Here is a 10,704-nt window from a genome sequence, read left to right on the forward strand (position 1 = left end):
CAATGTCTACCGAAATAGACAAAGGTGATTGACTCAGTTCTGTCAACTCACATAACTTTGACAAGAGAATCTTATTCTAGAACAACCCCTCTTCCAATCACGGACGGGGTACGGACTAGTCATATTCTCCCGCGGAAACCTACCCTATACCCAAAGTTTTCCTGCCGAAGCAGACTAGGACGCATGCCCCCTGGGTTCCAGTCATATCCTTCCGAATTACTCGTGCTCATCGGGAGGACGGACCGTGGGTTGAGACATTTCTTGCGTGAAGAGACCATTTAGGGACGGTATATGACTATTTGCGATGCGTGATCTGGGAAATGAAAGCTGGTCCACGAGCTTGACCACTCTTCCTTCGTGCGGAAAACACATTACTCTAAAGAGTGAGGAGACGATGGCTCCCATGCAATATATATAGTCTCGTCCAAGGAGTAGGTTATAATCCAAGGGTCCTTGAACGACCATCACGTTCATTTGAACGGTCTTCCCTTTCAATGTGATAGGCACATTGGGGAGGATCCCTAAAGGTCGACTGGTTCCTTTATCAAAGCCTGTCAGATTTCTCATTTTAGGCAAAAGCGCTGGCGAACCAAGCGCTTTCCAAGCAGTAGAGGAAAGGATACTCACAGATGCCCCCTCATCAATGATGGTGCCAGCCATGACCATTCTGTATATTTGGACGATAATTCTGAATGGTATGCTTGCTGGCAAACGGGGTCTGCCTAGTTGGTTCCAGTCGAAGGAGACAACTAGGTTGCTTGGTGGTGGGACCGAGTAGACGACCGGGTATCGCTCTGACGAACTTCCTTCCTACGATAAAGGAATGGGGGGATTTCCCCTGTGCTCGTCGGAGTCTGTGTTGATGAAGAGAATTTGGATGGTGTCATCTTTAACCTCTTCAGTGACTGTATCATTCGAAGACAAAACCTCTGAAGGCAAGACCGGGTCAACTGCCGCCTCGACCTTTTGACTTTCGTCGGGTATGGATTCAACTGGTTCATCTTCAATGACCGGTGCTTCAGCTGACCACTTGAGCGGGCCAGCTGGATTTTCAACTAACGAAGGACTCGGCAAGAGTTTTTTATATCCAGGAGGAAGTCGTAACGGTGAAACCGGACGATCATCCAAAACTCTTTTTGCTTCGTCTAAGAAGGGACAACGGTCGATAGCATGATTGCCTTTGCACAGTCTACAGGGAGATTTAGCTCTCCCTTTTTGTCCAAGGACTTCACTTTCGCTAGTTGACGGTGTGCATTCAACCTGGCTATCAGAGGTTGATGCCACCGGATTGTGAAAACGGGGAGACCAGTCCCTTAGTATCCGAGGGATGCAGGGACAATCTCTGTGGAAATGGTCTCCCTTGCATATGACACATGGTGATTTAGGCCTAGTCAGTGTTGTGTGTGGATTTTTGTCAGACAGCACTTGTTTGCCCCCAGTCGCTTTTGGCTCCTTCTTCTTCTTCTCTTTCTTCTTCTTTTCCTTCTTCTCCTTAGGAACTTGGTTTTTTGTTTTACCAGTTCCGTCAAGCGAAGAGGAAGGAGGAGAGGAAGAATTAGAGGAAGTAGAAGGCTGGTGGGTAACTCTGGACTGGTCTAACTGTTGATTCGACTGTTCAGGAATAGTGGTGTTCTGAACGACATTGGTTGAGAAGAGCCAGACCGGCAAGCCAATTGTCAGTCCTGGAAGTGACAATGTGGCCATATGGGGCGCACCAACATCTCCCCAAGAGGAGAAGGGACTAGGATTTCCACCAAGGGGAATTCCTTGGTTGGTAGGCTCCATTTTCTCAACCTAAAGATCAACGCAGGAAAAAGGGTATGAATATTCCGTTTAAAATAAATTTTAACGACGCTTGGACACAACTTGCTTTTTCAATTTTAAAGAGTCGAGAAAAAGCAAAAGATGACTCTAGTCGCCTTCGATGTTTTAACGAGCCCGAAGTGACAAATGCTCGGATGGACTTTTTCCGTTATAGAGTTTGAAAAAGGCCAAAAGGAACTGCTCTGGAGTTCTAGGTAGAGGGTGTGACAAACTTTTCGCAAAACCGCAGAATACTTTTTAAGGTACGGGCGGTCAATCTTTCCGAATGCTGTGTTCAGTGCATTACGATCAGTAGGGTGGCCAACACGGCTTCCTAAGGATAAATGTTTTATGCCTATAGGGGTCTCCCAATATATACTCGACGGTACGTGGGAGCACAATCCGTACTGGCGCTTATCGTCTCTCAGGAGGAATCACCCAATCATCAGCGAGATCGACAGTCACCAGGTTTTACAACGCCGGAACACGTCTCTAGCCTAGACCTCTATGTTGTGCGTTAAGTTACAAAGCGTTGTTAAGTTCATTCAATTTATTTTAGGTTGATCTTACTTAGAAGTTTGCCTTTTTGGATCACCACGAGATGTATGATACAATTCCTAAATGCAGTCTAAAGATGATAAGCAAGCTTTTATATCTTTTCAACAATGAAAATCCTAGCTACAAGGGGAAAAGAAAGACACAATCTTTTCTCAAAGAGCATAGAGCACACTGTAAATGCACTTTTCCTAAATCAAAGCATGCAAACTATCAAAATGCAAATGCACATATGCATGTATTTTTTTTCGCTTTCTTAATATTGATGCCTAAAAAGAAAGCTGTTGTACAAATTTGAATTTGATTTCAAGTGAAAACATAAACAAGTTTCTTTTTGAAAACAAAAATACGATTACGACACTTAATGATTTTGAAGTAAACACTTGTTTCGACACTAGAAATGCATAAATTCAAACCAAACAACAAAAGTAAAAACTTAATCAACTGTGAACAGCAAACATACTCACTCCTCAGATCAAAATGACACTTACGATAGGTCTAGATCTAAGGGCGACAGTATGACTAGTTTACTTTTGTAATGGGAAACTGTAAATGATGTAACAAATACACAAAGAACAAACACAGTTTCTTTATACAACTGAGGCGGAATTGAGGCAAAGAAAAGGGGTTTCAGATAGGTACACTGACTGATAACAGGCTGCAAAAAACAGAGATAAAACTGAGCAAAAGGAAGCAGGGAACCACAGCTGCACAAGGCAAAGGCTGATCAGCGCACCCTCAGCACAGAGAAACTGAACTTCAGCACAGGTATCCTTCACGGGACCTGCGTTGAAATGCAGAACCTCTTCACAGAGTCTGCGCTGAAGCAGAAACGAGAGTTGTTTCTGGGTTCTGGGTCACGGTTTGCAGTTTAATCTATAGTTTTTGGCCGGATAAAAGCTATCAATTAGGTACAATTAGGAGGATGATTTAAAGGAGGACTAAGATCTATCACAAAGGGCTGTTAGAGCACTTGTGGATCAGCTATTCAGATCATAAAAACAGGCCCAGTGAGTGGACTAGAGTGGCAGATCTCTACTTTGCATTTGAAAATGGCAAATGCATTTCGATTCGGCACTCCTGAGTTTATGAGAAGAACAACAATAGAAACACAAACAAACTAACAAGATACGATCCCCAGCGGAGTCCCCAATTTGTTGTTGGGAAAAGTATCCATTCGGAATGCCCCTATCCCACTCTAAGGTGTGATAATGCCTTAGCAACAAACAAGGAAAACTAATTGAGTATTTCTTCTTTATGAAATGTAAATGAGGAGGAAGGATGTAACTAACCTATGTCTTCCACTAGTTTGTTGATCCAATCACTCCTCTCTTCAGTGGCTCTCAGCTCCTTGCTCATTCACCGGCCCAGATTCACCAAATTCCTGTAAGATCACAAGAGAGAGAAACTACACGAAGATATAGATATACATTCATAAAAAGCTCAAGATCAGATTAAGCTAAACATGTAAGCATAACAAAACATCATTGGTACACAGCATGTAGGAGAAACTCAAATAGTTTATTGATAGAATAAGAAAGTCCAAGAGGAGATACAACCAAGTGAGTTCCGATCCAGCATCTACCTCCCAGCAAAGGAATCCCTTCCTCTCCTCCAACAAAGCATAAATCACCCAATGTACTAATCTCAATCTCAAACCAACAGCAATTCTCTGCAAAGTACAAAATTCCAGCCTCCTGAACCTCTGGGTGAGAGATCCATATATAGATGTAATCAGAGAGGATGAGTCAGCTTATGTTTTGACTTGTGGCTTCTCTCTGTCAGTTCTTGCTTCCACTTGGAGGTTGAGAGCCTCTTACTCATCACTAGTCGAATTCATTGAGGCAAGTGTCATTGGAGAAGATTCTGGAAGCTTCCAGGGTCTTTCCACCTCGTTGAATGAGTTTTCCATTTGTCATTTCCCGCTCAGCGCACCCTGGTAGTGCTTTTAGGTGCGTTGCAACGCACCCAACTAGTGTACTGGGGTGCACTGCAATGCAGGTAGCTAGAAGAGCTTCTAAATTGATCCTGAATTGACTGTTTTTGAGTTGTTTTTGGTGGAGAACTTCTGGGAGAAGCTGTCATTGGTTGACCTTGTTCCTTTAGGGGCAGGAACAACTCTTTTAGGGACTTTGGATCCCTTGGATTATGGACATTTCATGCTCAATGCTATAAGGCACAAAAATGTCTATAACACCTCCAATCATGGTGAGAGGTTGAGGGACCATAATAGGGATAGGAGCAAGAAGCTTCTTCTCTCATGACGTAAAAAATGGTTTTAGACCCATCCTCTACTAGGAGTAATGGAGTATTGGTTTGAGTGAGTGCATTTAAAACATCTAGATATCGAGGAATTTCAAGGCAATGATGAGTGCAATGTATGTATTCCATGCATATGGCACATTCATGGTTGGTGCACAATGCCTTATAGTGTGCAGGTGTGCTCTTTTCTCCACCAAGGGGAGGAGGGTTCGCTAACACTTTTAGGGTATGCAGAAGATCCTTGAGCTCGTCTAACTCAGAGCACATATTGGTGGGGTGCCCAATTATTTTACACAAAGCATAGGGTTGAGGAAATATAGAGGAGGGAGTGTTTGAAGCTTCTACCTTCTTGCCATTTTTCTTATCCCTTTTTCTGGCACCAACTGGTGTCAGTGCAGGCGCTGCTTATTGCAGTGTGCTATCCTGAGGAGGAATAAGACTGATGCATATTGCAGTGATACCTGAGCTTGCTGACATGGCCAAAGGGGAAAGATACCAGACCAATATCCCCAAAGACATATTGGGAAATGAGAGTGTTGCAATGACTGGTGCGAGACAAAACCAGGTGGGGGGAATAAGAAGGGTGTTTGAGTGATGACATATGGTAAGAAAGTAGGATTAGTAATAACATTATTGCTGGTATCTGAAACTGATTCTTTACATTGTGGGGTGTTTGATGAACTCATCATGCACACCGGTGCTCCTATGGTTGGAGAAATCTCCTCTATCATAGGAGGGTCTCCTAGGAATGTCCCTAGGAGTGTTGATGGCTTAAATTGGCCTAGGATGAATTCAATGTAAGTGGCGATCCATTCAAGAGAATATGATACGAAAGGTAGCACACCATAGAGTGACGATTATGGATTCTTCTCATAATATGTGAGTTGATCTATTGTAATGATTCTTCTGTCATGGGGGAACATCATTACCCTAAATATAGATGAGGCAACCGCTGACATTTCATACATGTAACTTCAACCCAACAGGATATTTTAATCCAACTATGCATCCAATATTTCGATATCTATTAGCATGGTTTTTCCGGCCAGTTGTACCGGAACACCTTGGTATAGGCCTTTGGTAGCTGAAGGGAACCCATCATATGCTATAAGAGTGATGTCCGAAGGTTTGAGTTCGGGGGATCCTAGTTTCTGCCAAACAGATTTGGACATTACACATGTGGATTCCCCTTCATTGACAATGCAACAATGGACAATGATATTCTGCACTGAGACTAGGATTTAAAATGCAATGAATGATGGTAGTTGTGTGGTATCTTTACCCAAGTCAAAGACCATTAAGTGAGAATCATCTAGGTCTATTGTGCCATGAGTGGAAAGTAGTGTTTTCTATTAGGTTGGGCATGTTTGTAGGACCTATATTGCTGACATAGCTGAGGGAGATTGTGTTAAGTCGTCGACTATGCAGTAGCTATGAGAAACTTTTGAGTTATTTCCTACTCACTATAAAGGTCATTTGACCATCTTCAACATGGGTTCTATAGGAACTTGTGGGATGGTCAATGATGTTATAGGTGGTTCCATGGTCAAGGTGGATGGGTTGGGTTCTGGCGGAGCTTCATAACTTCTATTTCACATTTGCAAGATAATGTCTTCTCATGTCATGAAAATGTCGCAATTAGAATTATTATGGGGGTTCCCTCCAGAGGGATGTGGATGGGATGGTTGTTGTTGAGTGTTAACCACTCCCTGATGGGGGAAAGGATCCTGCATTACTGCAGTCTATTGTCCTCCTTGCCCCCTATTGTCCTATATCCTTTTCAACTCAAGGAGTTGAGTACAATAATGAGTATAATGACTGTATTCCTTGTAGATGGCGCATGAATGGTAGTTCATAGACTTGTGTTCTTGTTTTTCCTGTGTGGCTTTTTATTGGCCAGCCCTTGGTTTTGATTCCGATTAGGGTTGCCCCTTTCCGGTGCCCTTGGGGGTTGCTTCTGATTGCTGCCCCCCTGTTTGGGCTCTCCATTTGGTTTTCTCTTTGGTTTTTTCTTAGAAACAATAGGTGGGTTAGCTAAGTTCAACTACTCCTACGATTGTTGCTATTGAGTGAGAGAAGGTTGCACTAGATTAACCCTTTTGTTATTTTGCACTAGTGGGTTATTCTGTTGTGTGGAGAAAGGAGATTATCGATTTCCTTTTCCCTAATTGGTATATAGATTATAGGAAGAGGACACTGCGTCTGTATTCCTAGAGGAGTATTGGTTTCCCTATGGGGGAGGGTATGGGCCTCCATGTGGGGGATGATATTGGTTAACCCTACTAACCATATTCTGCATCGATGTGGGTTGATTGGGGTAGTATCATGTATGTTGTAGTGGTGGTGCATTTTTCGTAGCATCAAATGCTTAGCCATTGAACGAGTATCCAGGGTACTGGTAGGTGTTGCTGGGTTGGTTTTGGGTTATGGACCCTATCAATCCAGCGACAATATTAGATGTGCCTGTTGTCTCTTTATAATTCTATAGGCGTGGGGCATATGGAAGCACATGATAGATATATCTAGACTAGGTGTATATAAGCTCTAATTGTTGAGCTTTGCTGATGGATTCTTCCTCATTATGCATGGATGAATTTGCCACGTCTTTTGAAATTTATGATGTGAGGGATCTCAAAAATAAGTTTAGGAGGAATTTGTCTTCAAATTGTGCTTTACACAAGCTACGACGTTTCTGCCATTCATGGATATGATCTGATATGTGTGTAGTAGGTGTTTGTTTGAAGTGGGTGAGGAGTTCCAGGCCTGAGTCATGGCGAACCGGGAGCTCAAAGAATGTGAGGAATGGTGTAGCTAGGGAGCTAAAGTTTTAATGTGACGTAGAAGACTAGTCAATGTATCATTTTGTTGCTGGCCTACTAAGGGTGCATTGAAACAATCATAATTGAATAGGATCATCTGTGATACTATTGGATGAATACCACAAGAGAAAAGTCATGACATGGTTTCCTGTGTCTTCTCCCTATTTCCCTTCAAATTTGGAATGTTCTAAGGGAGCTTGGTGGGCATGGCTGGCCAATTTTGGTCATGCGAAATTGGGTCATTGGTTAGATTACTCAAATACAATAGGTTTAAAGAAGATAAGAACAAGATCTGTGAGTTATCTGCCATCACAAGTCGATTTTGGACAACTATATGTAAAGGGGTCCTCTATGGGGAAGCGTTAGGAGAACTACCTTGGTGGGTGTCTTGTGGACTTTCTGGAGGAGTGGTATGTGGGCTCCCCAAAGGGGTAGCATGTGGGGACCCTTGTGGGGTTGTGAAAGGTGTGCTTTAACGGGGAGGGGTCTCGAGCAAAGTTGTACCGATAAAGGAATATCTTATAACGGTGGCTATGTGACATCCTCTATGCCTAAATGGCGAGAGGCCTGGCACACCTCCCAGTAATGGGGGAAAGTTTAAGAAACGTCTAGATCGATGGGGAGCCGTGGGGTCCCCTATGGTGTTGATTAGAGTGTGTGCTACTTTGTGTATGGTGAGGGAAGGAGATGATTATTTAAATAAAATAAATGACATACATTGAAAAAATAAAAAAAATTAAAAAGATTACTTTCCCTTTGACTTTAGCATATGTGATCAATAAAAAAAAAATGGTTTTTGTTTGTTTTACGTATGAAAAAAATCATAGGAAGACTTATTCGTCATTTCCACTCTCATAGTAACTGGGCCTTGCAGAGATATCTTCTAATGGGTACTAGGGAAACGTCCCTAAAGAACTACCGACTCCTTCCAGCAGCTGAAGAATCAACCAAGGTAATGAAATGAGGCTCAAGTGCTTCACGCACTGTCACCTATAGGGAAAGGATGCCCTATATTTTGGCCACTAAAGTACCTTCGTCCCACATGAGAATTCAAGTCTTTAGCTTCTTGGTAGTCAGTTACCAGTATTGAGCACTAGATGGGTTAGGTAGCCCCAAAGAGTACCACACACATTGGACCTAAGACGAACCCCCTCTGAATCAGGTCTCTACCATGCTCGAGTATTATTTTATGTGGGATGATTGAAGGATTATAAGCTCCCTAAAAAGTCAACTACTGATCCAAAATGGATCCATGTACTCTCTAAGTCTTCAAAAATCATTCAAAAAGATCAAAAACATCGCATGGGATGAACCCTTAGAACCATCGGAAAACACTATCGGTAGCCAAAAATATGAAGAAAACATTAAAAATAGAGCTATTGGCTGCGAAAATAGTGAATGCACAGTAGCCATCAGATCTGGTCGATCAACGGACCAGATCTGATTGGCGAATCGCAATCGGAAGTAGAAATTGACGGATTTCAATAGAAGCACTTACCACGACCTGGGGCCCATGTGACTTGTGGACTGCGACAAGTCAGATCGCAAAGTCACATTGGAGCCATATAGAAGGGCAGACATATATGTATATATATACGCGACAGCCAGACCCGATAGCATTATAAACAATATTTGATATAATTTGAGTTTCAGGAAATGTCAATTTCCTTTGTATTTGCGTATTTTGTTTATTAAATGGAATACAGAGGATAAAGCGTCGATGCGATAAACCGAACCCGAAAGGGTTCCTTAAGGCTATTGTATATTATTGCAAATCCAATGTAAAGCCTTGTTATGGGATTTTGCGATATGTTAATGTATTTCAAAAAAAAAAAACAAAGGGACAGGCCATTTGCGATATGCAATGGCGACTCACAGGTGGACTCGATAGGAGAATAGAGCGAATCTGAGGACTTTTGATGTCCGAAAGACTGTATTGTGGTGGACTTTCACAGTTTCGAATACATTTCTCTGTGTTAACAGAAAGCGGTTATTTCAAGGGTTCCAAAGGCCTGAGGCACTCTTACGTTGCAGAAGAGGTGGCCACCTCCCCTTAATGTGTTATGAAATGATTGTGTAATGCTAGAAGAGGGATTCGAGCGGATAGAGGCCAAGAGATAGAAAGCCAAGAAGCGGAAATGAACAGGCAAAGCAGATTGGCTTTAAAGCCACAGAAGATAGAAACAAAGACAAGCAGTATTGAAGGCAGTGCCAAGACAGAGAGCAAAGACAGAGATAGAGAGTGATTGAGAGAGTCTTTGTACTCAGAGAAGCTTGAGAGGTTCAAGCAAACTCTTGATGTTGTATCTGTTGTGTGTTGAGACTCTAGTTGAGCTCACACTGTTGTAAAAATCTATTATGAAGACATAATAGAGAGGTCACCACTGAAGCCTGGACTAGGAGATGTAGCCCAGGAGTATTGGATGAAATCCTTATTAAACTTGTTGTATTTACGTGTCTGTCTATTATGCTTCTTTTACTGCTTCATTGTTTGTGTATTTCGCAATCTTATGAGTCCATTGCATAAAATAACATAGGCAAATCCATGCACATGAGTCTATAATACCTTATTAAATGTCTTAGATCTTATTATCAGATCAAGTGGTATCAGAGCTTTATGTTGCTAAGGTTAGACAAGCTTGTGCTGGATTTTTGAATGCTAACTAGGTCAAAGCTCAAATCAGGAGAAGGAGAACTGGTTGAGACTAACCCAGAAATAGGAAGAGTCTATCCTAGGAGGGAAATGGTAGAAGAAAATCCCTTAGAATCAGACCCTCAGTTCATGGACAGTTTCATGACCATGAGAGCCATGGTAGAAGAGATGTACCGAGAATTTAAGAAAGGTTGAGGTGAAGATACTTCAACCTCCAAACAAGACAAAGGAACAAAGGAATCTCTTCTAGATGGCCATTCTGAAGGCAAAGGGAAAGGAAAAGATCCTCCTCTAATAACACCTCCTGATAGCCCTGAAAATAAAAATAAGAAAACATATTTGATTAAGTTAGAAGTTAAATTTGATTTGCTAATATATGATTGAGAATTAAATTCAAAGAAGCTAGATAACTGGATTAGACAGATTGATGTGTATTGCAGGGTGCAGAACATTGATTCAGACAGGAGTAAAATTCAGCTGGCTAGCCTACGCCTTGGAGGAACTACCTTGGTATGGTGGGAACGCAGGACACAAGTTAACTTGAAGAAGCATGGTAAAATTCTTTTTGTCTGGAGTGAATTTGTTTCTGCCATTAAAAAACAGTTCTATCCA

The sequence above is a fragment of the Pinus tabuliformis genome, chromosome J (assembly GCF_031772625.1).
Source record: "Pinus tabuliformis cultivar Carrire ecotype Pingquan chromosome J, CPIR1, whole genome shotgun sequence".
Classification (NCBI taxonomy): domain Eukaryota; kingdom Viridiplantae; phylum Streptophyta; class Pinopsida; order Pinales; family Pinaceae; genus Pinus; species Pinus tabuliformis.